We start from the raw sequence: 14,037 nt of genomic DNA on the forward strand, positions 1-14,037 counted from the left end.
ACCAATAAGTAGCAGGTGTACCTCGGTATTGTACCATGGCATCAAAAAACAAGGGTACAAGAGGTGGGGATTCCCCCAGAGAGTCTGAGGTCTCGGACAAAGCTATGCCGCTGCTTTCCCCACAGGGAGCCTTGGGGCCATCGGGATCTGGGGCTGGAGCTGACGCGGGTCAGTCCAACCCTAAGATGGTCACGGAGGAGGTATTACTCACCTCTTTAAAAGAGATGCAGAAAAGCATGGGTAAAATGATAGCCGCAGCTATGCGGGGCAGTAAGCGGAATAGATCTCCGTCGCCCGAGCGCGGACCCTCAGAAGAGGAGGTCCTTTCCTCAGGGGAATTGGACGACCTCTTGGACAAGGACCAAGTAGGTTCAGGGATCGAGGATCCGGATACAGAGGAGTCTGGGGCAGTCTCCCTGAGGGAGAGCTGGTGGATTCAAGGATTGTCGGACTTGGTCCATAGGGCATTCAACTTGCCAGTACCAGATCTCCAGGTATCGACGGTTTCAGCTTTGGGCTCACTGAGGGCGCCTCAAAGCAATGCTGTGTTTCCGATCCATCCTCTATTAGAGGGAGTTTTGTTCCAAGATTGGAACAAGCCAGATAAGATCTTCTTACCACCTAAGAAGTTCTCTGTCCTATATCCTATGGAAGAAAAATTTTCCAAAAGATGGGCTACTCCTGCAGTGGACGCAGCCATCTCATGTGTTAACAAATCGTTAACATGCCCTGTAGAAAACATACAGGTGTTCAAGGATCCAGTTGATAAGCGCTTGGAAGCACTACTTAAGAACTCCTTCACTACTGCAGGGGCAGTAGTACAGCCAGCTGTGGCTGCGATTGGGGTCGCTCAAGCATTATCGGATCAATTTAAGCAGATGCTTAAACTTATTCCTGCCCAGCAGGCAGAAGAATTTTCGGATGTCCCTAAGGCCATATGTTTTACGGTAGACGCAATCAAGGATTCTATCCAGCAAGCGTCACGTTTATCGTTATCCCTTATCCATATGAGAAGACTCTTATGGTTAAAAAGCTGGGAGGCTGAGCCCCCATGCAAGAAGCTCCTGGTAGGGTTCCCCTTCCATGGAGGACGACTCTTCGGAGAAGACCTAGATAAATACATTCAGACCATTTCAAACGGCAAGAGTACTCTCTTGCCAACTAAGAAGAAGGTTCAGGGGCCTGCGTTTAAACGACAGTATTCCCCTGGGCAGGGGCCCTCTAATGCCAAGCAGTATCGACGGCCTCCTGCAAAAGCAAACTTCGGCTTCAACAGCAAATCACAAGGACAGGCTGTTAGAGGCAAAAGGCAGTGGTTTCGCAAACCAGCAAAACCAGCCCCCAAGCCAACCTTATGAAGGGGCGCCCCCACCCACGAAGGTGGGGGGAAGGCTGCGACTCTTTTCAGAGATTTGGGAAGCCAGCATTCCCGACGAGTGGGTACGGTCTTCCGTGGCCACAGGCTACAAATTAGATTTCCTAAGGTTTCCTCCTCCTCATTTCCAGAAGTCGAGGATTCCAAACGATCCGGAAAAGGGAGCCGCATTAAGATCGGCATTAGATCATCTACTTTCCCAGGAAGTAATAGTAGAGGTACCAGTCCTGGAACAGGGGCTGGGTTTCTACTCCAACCTATTCATCATCCCAAAATCCAATGGAGATGTCAGGCCAATTTTGGACCTAAAGATGGTAAATGCATATCTAAAGATCCGCTCATTTCGGATGGAATCCGTGCGGTCAGCAGCTGCCACACTCCAGAAGGACGACTTCATGGCGTCCATAGACATAAAGGATGCCTACCTTCATGTTCCAATTTATCAGCCACATCAAAGATATCTACGCTTCATGGTGGCTTCGCGTCACTTCCAATTCGTGGCGCTTCCCTTCGGGTTGGCTACGGCCCCCCGGGTGTTCACGAAGGTCCTAGCTCCGATCCTAGCCAAGCTAAGGATCCAAGGGGTCACGATCCTAGCATACCTGGACGACCTCCTAGCATTGACCACTCGTCTCCCGGCTTGGAGCGAGCAGTGGCCCTCACGGTCCAATACCTCGAGAGGTTCGGCTGGGTCCTAAATCGAGAAAAGTCAGCTTTCCAGCCCACAAGGCAGTTGGAATATCTCGGCATGAGATTAGACACAGAACAACAAGGAGTGTTCCTACCTCTGAGGAAGGTAAAAGCCATCAAGGAATTAATCCTACTGGTTCTAAGCACTCGCATCCTACAGGCAGCCATCCTGTCAGCATGGAGCAGAAGGCCACAGGCCTTGGATATCCCGTTGCCGCTCTTATCAAGAGTCCGACAAAGTCTGTGTTGGTGGTTAGACCCTCAGAATCTACTGAAGGGGAAGTCTTTCAGCCCAGTGGCTTGGAAGATAGTGACCACAGATGCCAGCCTGACGGGCTGGGGAGCAATTTTGGATGGTTGCACTCGCCAAGGTACTTGGGCAAAGCCAGAGAAGCAGTTGCCCATCAACATCTTGGAGCTCAGAGCTGCTCGACTAGCCCTCAGGGCTTGGACGTCAAAATTGCAGGGGTTCCCGGTGAGAATTCAATCAGACAATGCCACGGCCGTGGCATACATAAATCACCAAGGGGGAACCAGGAGTCAAGCCGCTCAGAGAGAGGTGAGCTTGATTCTCCTATGGGCAGAGGCGCATGTGCCCTGCATATCGGCAATATTCATTCCAGGAGTGGACAACTTTCAGGCGGACTTCTTAAGCCGCCAGACTCTATGGCCGGGGGAATGGTCTCTGCATCCACAAGTCTTTCAAGCACTCTGCCAAAGATGGGGAGTGCCGGACGTGGATATCATGGCATCGAGACTCAACAAGAAACTAGACAGGTTCATATACCGCTCAAGGGATCCGATGGCCTGCGGAACCGATGCGTTGGTTTGCCCTTGGCATCAGTTCAAACTTCTTTATGCGTTTCCCCCGCTCCAGTTACTACCCCGCCTGCTGCGCAGGATCCGGGTGGAACACATACCAGTCATCCTGGTAGCTCCAGCATGGCCCAGAAGGGCATGGTACTCACTCATCCTAAAGATGGTAGTGGGAGACCCTTGGACTCTTCCTCTACGGCCAGACCTGCTATCGCAAGGTCCGATCCTCCACCCTGCCTTACGGCATCTAAATTTGACGGCCTGGAAGCTGAATCCCTGATTCTCAGGGGTAGAGGTCTGTCTCAGAAAGTAGTCTCTACCCTAATCAGAGCCAGGAAACCGGTCTCTAGGGTGATTTATTACAGGGTCTGGAAGGCCTATGTAGGCTGGTGTGAGTCCAAGCGATGGCTTTCTCGCAAATTTACCATCGATAGAGTATTAAGTTTTCTCCAGCTAGGAGTGGATAAAGGATTGGCATTAAGCACAATCAAAGGACAGATTTCTGCTCTGTCAGTGTGGTTTCAGCGGCCGCTGGCCACCCACTCGCTGGTTAAGACCTTCCTTCAAGGGGTCTTACGTATTAGACCTCCAGTTAAATCCCCGCTTTGTCCGTGGGATTTAAATCTTGTTCTGTCAAGTTTCCAGAAACAACCGTTTGAGCCGTTGGCTGAAATTCCTTTGGTTCTACTGACAAGGAAGTTAGTATTTTTGGTTGCCATAGTTTCCGCAAGAAGAGTTTCGGAGCTAGCGGCCTTATCCTGTAAGGAACCATATCTTGTTTTTCATAAGGACAGGGTCGTTCTCCGCCCTCATCCTTCCTACCGAAGGTCATATCCAGTTTTCATTTGAACCAGGATTTGGTATTACCATCCTTCTTCCCTAAACCTACTTCCAGAAAGGAAGGGTTGCTGCATACCTTGGATATTGTCAGGGCCATGAAGGCCTATCTTAAAGCTACAAAGAAGATCCGGAAAACAGATGTGCTGTTCATTCTACCGGATGGGCCCAAGAAGGGGCAGGCAGCTGCAAAGTCCACCATTTCTAGGTGGATTAAGCAATTAATCACTCAGGCCTACGGCTTGAAAGGGTTGCCTCCTCCAGTATCATTAAAGGCTCATTCTACTAGAGCCATGGGCGCCTCCTGGGCAGCACACCACCAGATCTCTATGGCTCAAGTTTGCAAGGCGGCAACCTGGTCTTCTGTCCACACGTTTACAAAATTCTACAAGTTGGACGTAAGAAGGAATACTGATACTGCCTTCGGGCAGGCAGTGCTGCAGGCTGCAGTTTGAGACCCTCGGATTCCGGGGGCTCCTCTTTTTTGAGTTAAATTTAAAATTTAAAATTATTTTTCTCAACTAAGTTGGATTTATTATGATTTGAGTATATCTCTAAATTAAATCCTTTTGTCTTGGAGATGTTCTCCCTCCCCTCATTGTAAGCATTGCTTTGGGACATCCCATATAGTAATGAATGCCGCTCTGTGTCCCGTGATGTACGATAAAGAAAAAGAGATTTTTAATACAGCTTACCTGTAAAATCTTTTTCTTGGAGTACATCACGGGACACAGAGCTCCCACCCCTCTTTTTTGAGGACCATTTTGGGAGGCATACTGCTTGCTACAAAACTGAGGTACTCCTCCTATGGGAGGGGGTTATATAGGGAGGGGCATTTCCTGTTTGAGATTGCCAGTGTCTACACCTGAAGGTACTCCATATAACCCATATAGTAATGAATGCCGCTCTGTGTCCCGTGATGTACTCCAAGAAAAAGATTTTACAGGTAAGCTGTATTAAAAATCTCTTTTTACCAATGCTAATAATTTCTACAGTCTCCAGACTGCACCTCTGTGTGGGTAATCAACGTTTAAATTGTCTCCAAACACCACCTTCCTCCATTCGCTTTTTGATAATCAATTCCACTTATATATCCAGGGGTTAAGGACATGAAACAAAAAAACACAAGTGCCATAGTGTTCTCTGCTTTTGAATTTATTAAAGCGGAGCTCCGCTGAAAAAAAAAAAAATTAAAAGCCAGCAGCTACAAATACTGAAGCTGCTGACTTTTAATATTAGGACACTTACCTGTCCTGGAGTCCAGCGCCGGCCGCAGCAGAGGATGAGCAATGGCTCGTCACTCTGCTGCCATCCTCGGTGAGGGAACCAGGAAGTGAAGCGCTCCGGCTTCACTGCCCGGTTCCCTACGGCGCATGCACGAGTCGTGCTACGCCTGCCGATTGGCTCCCGCTGTGTACTGGGAGCCGAGTGTTCCCAGAACACAATGGTGGGGGGAGGTGACGTCATGCCCGCAGTCTGCCCGAGACTGTGTGGCCGGAAGTGGGTGCAAATACCTGTCTTTAGACAGGTATCTGCACCCCCCTCCCCCCTGAAAGGTGTCAAATGTGACACCGGAGAGGGGGGAGGGTTCCGATCAGCGGGAGTTCCACTTTAGGGTGGAGCTCCAGTTTAAAAAAATAAAGTTACTTACAAGAAATAACAAGAAACAGCATGTATCAAATCACCAGCTCATTCACCGCAGATCTAGACTCACGGTGCTTCGCCTGACATCAGATACGACGACTCCCCTCTAAACGCGTGTCGGCCTCTCATTGGCCTTCATCAGTACATGTCTATATGTATACGTAAAAAAAATAAACATAAATGCCTTCTCCACACCCCTCACCCTTCTTATAGGTGATCACATAATCTTTGTTCTTGGCTGCATAAGAAGTTTTAGAGAGCTGAGGGAGGAGAAGCAGCAACACACTGATCTTCCCAGGGAATTGCTGTGGGGGGGTTTCCTGCTTAGTGTGGTCCATTTTTAATAAAAAAGCAGAGGTACTGACAGGACCTGAAAAATACCTGATTTCATACAAAAGCCATACAAAGAAAACGCGATACATTTCATACAAGTACACTGTATAGCAGTCACTTATCCGGTCTATGAAATGTTGGGTTTACATATCTTTTTTTAAACCTTTCGCTGCCAGAGCTGTTTTTGTATCACTCGATATTACCGCAAAGGTCTAGGAAATGCAATATTTACGCAAAAAGCACACCAACGTGAATTTTAGGGCAAACAAACGCAATACATTACCCAAATTTTTCGTAAAAGATGAGGTTACGCCAAGTAAATGCCCAACATGCCAAACCTTAAATTTTTTTTGCGCCAGTAAAATGGCGTCAAACTTCAGTAAAACATATTTTCTATAGGTGACGCTTCAAAGGCCCCCCTAAAGGTATCAGTTTAGTGTTTCGGAGGAGGTCTTGTGTTAGAATTATTGCTCTCACTCGATATGTAACATCTATAGCAATCAACGTTTTCACGTGTAGACGCCCCAACATTTGCGTTTTACGTGTGTGTGTGTGTGTGTGTGTGTGTGTGTGTGTGTGTGTGGTATGTATGTATGTATATGTATGTGATGTGGGGGGGGGTATTAATGTGCTTGGGTGCAACTTTATTTTTCTACAAAAAGTTTCCTTTTTTTTTTTTTTTGTGACTGGTTCTCTTTGACATATGCATATCTCCCCTGTATTCCACCGAATGTTTTTCAATGCAGATCGCATTGTAAAACATCCTACACTGGCAAAGCAAGCCGGGGACACCAAGAACGTGACCTGCAAGTGATGTCAGAAGTCGATTTCTGGGTCATTGCAAGAAGGGCAGGAGAGCGGAAGTGTTATCTGCTCTTCTCCTTCCCCTCTACCCGCCGACACCTGCCATGACTGTCCCGGGCTCACCGATGGGCTCGCAAGAGAAATGTATATTTTTCAAATTCTATGCATGTCTTCACAGTGGTCCGTTGTGGTGTTAAAAATCTAGCTTGCTGCATTTATGGTCAGTTGAAAATGCAGCAAGAATGCATTAACGCACCTGTGTTATGTTGTTGTTTTTTTTTATGCATTCTTGAGTTGCATGACCTGTGAAAAATTCACCATAAGCACAGTTATCCATGGTAAAATCGTGGCTAATTCGCAGGGCATTTTTGGGGCTGTTATCGGTACCTTTTCACTTATCGGCATTCTGCCGATTACCACCATTTTCGGTATGCATCTTTAGTTGAAATAAAACTTTATTCAGATTTTTTTCGTGTGTGTATGTATGTAATAAAACCATTTACATTGGCCCCTGGCCTCCAACAGAGAATCAAATCATTATCTTTGCAGTACTTGCTTACACCATGGGCAATTTAAGAGGTCGATAGACTCTATCATTATTTTTTGATAAACTAATAACCCGAGCAACATTCATAGAGGAGGGTGTTTACAGCGTTCCACTAAACACTGCAAAGTTACTGCACATGTCGTCATAAAATGCGGGCCTGTGTGTAGAGCCTTCAGTGTCCCATGGAGTTATCTCTGCTTAAAGCGTAGTTCCACCCAAAAATTGAGCTTCTGCTTTTCTGAATGCATCGTGCCCCCCTCCGGTGTCACATTTTGCACCTTTCAGGTGGGAGCAGAATATATGTGTAATCCAGGTATTCGCTCCCACTTCCGGGCAAAGGTCGCCGACCTACACCACGTCGACGCCTTCTCGGCTTCATTTCTTTTATTTTTATTTTTTTATACTGCAAAGAGAACTATGAAAGTGGAGTAGGTGTGTGTGTGTGTGTTTTTTTTTTTGTTTTGTTCCTCTTGTGGCTGCAGTAAGGCTTATCTAGACCACTTCTTTATAACTGGGTCCCCCGGTGTCTTTTGCTGTATATAACATAGAGCTGCAAGGAAAGAGAATGCTTTTTACCAAAATAAGCTACTGATTTTTTATTTATTTTTTCCCCAGGACAAAACGCCTGCAAAGGCTGTAAAAGCATCACCCACCAAACCTAGAAAGGGACTAGGCAAAGCAGCTACACCTGCCCAAGCCAATGCTTCAGCAGTAAAAATCCATCTTCATTCAAAGATGTTGGTGTCGGAGACAGAGAGTGACTCCTCAGACAGTGAAGAGCAGGTAATACTTTGTACTGTAAATGACTAGCATTGAACAGTATAATTTAAACTAAGCAGTTTCATTATTTTTACATTATCTATCTACCTGTAACCTATTTTGCTGTGCATACTCATCTGTTTCTAAAGATTCAAATTTCTTATACTTTGTATCTTTTGTATACTGTGTCTAATCTCTTATTTGCATAACAGAAATATTTAACATGCATATACACAAACGCGCGCACACACACTTTAATACGTATTTTAAAGCTGAACTTGGGCAGTTCCATGATTTGCAGTCATCTGTTAAAATAAAAGCGCTGTATTTTTAATTACCTGGAATTGTCTTTATCTTTGTCTCCTGTATAGTAGCACTGGGATGAGGCATCACCAGGAGTCAATCAGGCTATTATAATTGCACATATGCAGGCACAAAGTTTGTCTGGCAACAGGAAAGAACAAAGATGACTTTGTCGGTGTACTACTGCTCCTTCATTAAACAAATGGCATGCCAGGCGTGTGTTTGACCAATGTTTGTGGTAATCTAGGCTTCTGCAGTGGAAGTCTCTTTTCTAGCTGTACTGTCTAGCCTGGGGTTGCTTGATTTACAAGATTGGCTGTAGAGGAGTTCAAACAATATTCGCAAGATAAATGTGTGCTATATTTTTATTTGACTATATCAAAAAAATGGGATGCTGTGTAAAATCTACATAAAAACCAAATGCAATGATTTACAAATCTCAAACCCTAATTTTATTCAAAATGGAAAACATTTCAAATTTTTAAACTAAGAAAATGTTACCATTTTTTTAAGAAGCAAAAGTAATTTTGAAATTGATGTCAAAGTTGCGAGTATAAAGAGCATCTAAAAGAGTCTGTGTCTCAGAAGTAAAAGAGAAAAGCCGCTTATAAAAATTGTGGAACAAATTCAGAAAAATCCTCAATGTAAATTTGCATCTACTTTAAATTTATTATCTACAGTACATAATATCAAAAGATTTTAAAACTTGGAAAAATGTAGGTGTTAAAGGGGGACAAAGCTAAAACACAAGGCCGAGGGCATTGCATTAAAAACGGATAGGATTCTGTGATGGACATCCCTGCATGGACTCTGGAGTACTTCCAAAAATCCCTATCTGTGAACACGGTTCTCCGTGCCATCCAAAAATGCAAGGTAAAGCTCTATCATGCAAAGAAGCCATATCTCCACATGATCCAGAAAGGCTGCCATATTCTCTGGGCCAAAGCTCATTTAAAATGGTTTGTTGCAAAGTGGAAAACTGTTCTGTGGTCAGACAAATAGAAATGCAGCGTTCTTCATTATCAGTACTCATTGTAATTAACGCAAAGTTCAAAAGCCTTCATCTCTGATAGTATGGATGTGCATTAGTGATATGGGCAGCATCTGGAAAGGCACCATCAATGTTGGAAGATATATCCAGGTTTTAAAGCAGCATATGCTCCCATCCAGACAGTCTTTCTCTTTCGTTCATGGGCGGACACGGCAGCATTGACCTTAGGGTTATGTACCTTTTCTCTAGGAGAGACTAGGCGGAAAAAAACGGCACTTTTAGTGTTAAAAACACTTTTCAGTACAGCACCTCCCATGGGGGCGTGACCCACGGGTACATCCCACTCTCTGGAAGCATCCAGCCTCAGTTTTCATCTGCCTAGCGTCAGAGCTTGGCCTTTTCTGGAGTTTATGTGCTCTGGAGTTTTTTGCGCTGAATTTTTTATTTTTTTTTCGCCTTGATTTATTTTTTGTTCCTGCCTCCAGCCGGTGGTCGCAGGACGGCTAAGTTGTGTCCCCTTGCTTCGGCGGGGTGATTTCGGGTGGTGCATTCCTGGGGAGGTCGACTGAGGGTCCGCCCTGCTTTCCTCTCTCCCTCCTTCCCCGTTTCTGGGTGGCGGCTGTGAAGTGGGGGTCCACCTGAGGGGGCTTTGCTGCTGGGGGTACTGTGTGTGTTACTGGGCTGGTATATTTTACGGAGTGCTCGGTCTGTGTTGGGCTGTGTGTTTTTTCACTGTGTAATGCACGTTTACGGCTGCCATTTTGCCAGAGCCGCGGCTCTATACATCGGCGGCCATTTTCCTGTAGCCCGCATGCTGTTTTGTGCATGTCGGCGGCCATTTTAGAAATTCTTTGGCCTCTAGTGCCTGTAATAACGGCGCGCACCGCAGCTTCTTCTCTGAGGGAGAATGACACAGCAGACAGCACCTTTCTCAGCTCTGCACAGCGGTACAGCCTGTCCTGGGTGGTGAGTTCCTGGGGGTCCCTGCTCTTATCAGCCAGGAGGGTTGACCAATGGGTCAGTTTTGGGTCTGCAAACTAAGGTGGCAATTTTTTGTGGTGGGCAGCATGAAGTCTGAACCACCAGGGCCCTCATGTGAGGCTTCTTCCCCAATTGTGCCAGACCTAACCCTTAGTGCCCCTGCTCCTGTGGCCTCGCTGGATGCTGTGACGGCAGTCCCGGAGGCGTTTGTGCCAGGATAGAAGCAGCTAGTGGCCAGAAAGGGGGGTAAAAAGCGCCCCCCTCCCTAAGCCTGCTTCTGGGGATGTCTCTGACGCAGAATCGGGTACTGCTTCTGCTCTTGACCACACTTCTGTCATGTCAGACAATGCAGACCTAAACCCATGCGGACAGTGAGGATGATTCTGCTTCAGGGTCAAAGCAGGATAAGGAATTTGTTGGAGCTCTTATTACTGCGGTGCGGGATACTCTAAAACTTGAGGAGTTGGCGGAGGCATCAGACATGCCGGTCCCTTTTGGGTTCCGCAAGCCACCCCGCACCGCGAAAGTGTTTCCTTGTGTTCCGTATCTGGACGACTTGTTATACAAGCTATGGGATCGGCCGCAGAAAGCTTTTGCTGTACCAAGGTACTTTGTGGTCCGTTACCCTTTTGGGGAGGATTTCCAAAAAAAGCTACCATGTGGAAGGGGCTCCCGCCTTTAAGGACTCTGCAGACGGGAGAGCTGAGACTGTGACCCGCTCTTTATTCACAGTGGGACGACGACAGTGAGGTCAGTTTTGGCTGGGGCTCTGGTGTCAGACTCTTACCGAACGGGCTTAGTCCCTGGTGCAGTAGCTGGAGGCGCAGAATGCTTCTGTGACCTGCGTTTACCTGGCCGACCAGTTGGTCCAAGGTCTAAAGTTTGTCTGTGGGTCAGCCCTGGATACGCTTGCTTTCCAGGGCCTCTGCGGTGGTACTAAGCCGCCTTGTGTGGCTGAAGTGTTGGTCTGCGGACCAGTCCTCTAAGAAGTCCCAGGTGGACTTACCCTTTTAAGGGTGAACGGCTTTTTGGGGCTTCCCTGGATGACATACGGGATGCCACGGGCGGTAAGAGCACTCTGCTCCCGCAGTCTGGGAAGGGAAAGGAGCCTCGCCGTAGGCAAGGGCCCTCATTTACTACCCCCAAGCGGTCTTTTCGCTCGCCAAGTGCGACAGGAAAGCGTTTTCAGGGTGCTAAGACGTCCACTGAAGGACAAAAGCGCACCTGGTTCCACAAGCCTGCCTTCGCCTGAAGGTTTGCCCCTGCCCACAACGCGGGTGGGGGGCCGGCTTGGCGAATTTGTGGCTCGGTGGAGGTCTCTTCTTTCCGACCGTTGGGTTTGCGAAGTAGTTTCCTCAGGGTACAAGATAGAATTTCTCTCTTGTCCGCCAAACAGATTTTTTCCCTCTGGGTCGCCTGAAGGATCTGTCAGGGGCTGTCCAGGATCTTCTGGTGAGGGGAGTGATTGTGTCGGTTCCCTCACAGGAAGGCTTTCAGGGGTTTTACTCCAATCTGTTTGTAATCCCCAAGAAGGACGGGGTCCGTCCAGTCCTGGACCTCAATGCCCTCAATTGCTTTGTCAAAGTACAAATGTTCAGCATGGAGTCAATACGCTCAGTAATGGCAGCGCTCCATCATGGGAATTTCCTAGCGTCCTTGGACATCAAGGACGCGTACCTGCAAATCCCCATATGTGCAAAACATCAGAGATTTTTGCGATCGGAGAGGACCACTTTCAATTTGTGGCCCTCCTGTTCGGCCTGGCCTCGGCACCTCCTGGTTTTTACCAAGGTGCTCGCCCCGATTCTGGCCCTGCTGCGGCAGCGCGGGATCGCTACCGTGGGATACCTGGACAACCTTCTTCTGAGAGCTTCCTCAAGCTCAGGGTTAGATCTATCACCAGTCAGACCCTCCGGGAATTTGGTTGGCTACTGAATATACAGAAGTCAGTACTAGTACCATCTCAGCGGCTGGAGTATCTGGGGTAGGTCCTGGATTCTTCGGAGGTAAAAGTTTTTCTCCCAGCAGAGAAGCTGCAGACTCTGCGGTGCAGCGGTTGGTGACCCAGAAATGGGCGTCGCTTCGCTTTTGCATGAGAGTACTGGGTCTGATGGTGGCCTCTTTCGAGGCAGTCCCGTATGTCCAATTCCACACTTGAGTGTTACAGAAGGAGATTGTCACGATGGAACAAGCTGCCTTCGTCTCTGGATTACCAGATTCAGGTGAGTCGACTGACCAAGTCCTCCCTAGTGTGGTGGCTAACATCTACGGTATTCAGGAACGGAATATCGTTCCTGCCGTGTCACTGGACAGTGATCACAATGGATGCCAGCCTCTCCGGCTGGGGGGGGGGGGCGTCTGGGGTGTCCAGTCAGCCCAGGGGCGTTGGACTCAGGAGGAGTTCCGTCTTCCGATCAATGTACTGGAGCTCCGAGTGATCAAGCTGTGGGTCTACAAGGCCGACCGGTCAGAATCCAGTCCGACAACGCCACGGCCGTGGCATACGTCAATCATCGGGGGCACACGAAGCTCGGCTGCGGCGACGGAAGTCGCGCACATCCCCCCGGTGGGCCGAAAGCTACGTTTCAGCTCTGTCGGCAGTGTACATTCTGGGGGTGCTGAATTGGCAAGCCGACTATCTAAGTCGCCAAAAGCTGGACCAAGGGGAATGGTCGCTACACCCAGAGGTGTTTCAGACTCTGTGACAGAAATGGGGCACTCCAGACGTGGACCTGCTAGCGTCCTGTCTCAATCGGAAGGTGTCACGATTTGTGACCAGATCGAGGGATCCGTGGGCGGACGCGTCAGACGCGCTGGTAGCGCCTTGGGGTCACTACCGCCTGATATACGCCTTTCCTTCCCCTGCAGCTTCTTTCTCGCCTGCCACGCAGGGTGGAAGCCGAGGGGATACCAACAATCCTGATCGCCCCGAATTGGCCGCCCCGTCCCTGGTACACGGACACAAGGTCCTATCTTTCACCCTGCTTTACAGTCGCTGGCTTTGACAGCGTAGCTGTTGAGAGCCAGGTGTTGAAGGACCGAGGCCTGTCGGACCCGGTGATTTCTACCATGCTACGGTCACGGAAGTCCACGTCAGGAAAGTTTTACCATCGTACATGGAGGGCCTACATCTCTGTGTGAAGAGATGAAGTGGCACCCTCGTACATACGGGGTGTTGCGAATTTTGCTGTTTTTACAGCGGGGAGTGGATCGGGCTCTAGCCTTGAGTACGGTGAAGAGTCAGATCTCTGCTCTAGCGGTCTACTTTCAGCGACCCTTGGCATCGCACTCTTTGGTGCGTACGTTTGTGCAGGGGGCCCTCCTGTGCGTCCTCCGCTACCTCCATGGGACTTGAATTTAGTTCTTTCGGCGCTTCAAAAAGCTCCGTTGGAGGACATTCGGGAGATTCCCTTGTTAACTCTGTCTCAGAATGTGGTTTTCCTGGTGGCAATTTCCTTGGTCAGACGAGTATCTGAACTGGCGGCCTTGTCTTGCAAGGCTCCCTACTTTGTCATCCATAAGGATAAGGTGGTGCTGCGACCGCAGCCATCATTCCTTCCAAAGGCTGTTTCGGCCTTTCACATTAATGAGGACATTGTTCTTCCATCCTTGTGCCCTCAGCTGAAGAACCCGAAGGAGACCACTTTACATTCCTTGGACGTGGTTCGAGCCCTATGGGGTGTACTTGTCTGCTACGGCTCAGTTTTGGAGGTCGGAATCACTGTTTGTGTTGGTGACTGGTCCTAAAAAAGGTCTGGCGGTGTCGTCTGCCACCATTTCTAGATGGATCAGACAATTCGTGCTCCAGTCCTATGCCCTAAAGGGGCGGGTGCCTCCCTTTTAGGTCACGGCGCATTCGACCCGGGCGATTGGTGCCTCTTGGGCTTTCCGTCAGCAAGCGTCTGTCTTACAGATTTGTAAGGCGGCGACCTGGTCGTCAATACCCACCTTCTCAAA

This window comes from Rana temporaria, chromosome 3 (genome assembly GCF_905171775.1).
Source record: "Rana temporaria chromosome 3, aRanTem1.1, whole genome shotgun sequence".
Classification (NCBI taxonomy): Eukaryota; Metazoa; Chordata; class Amphibia; order Anura; family Ranidae; genus Rana; species Rana temporaria.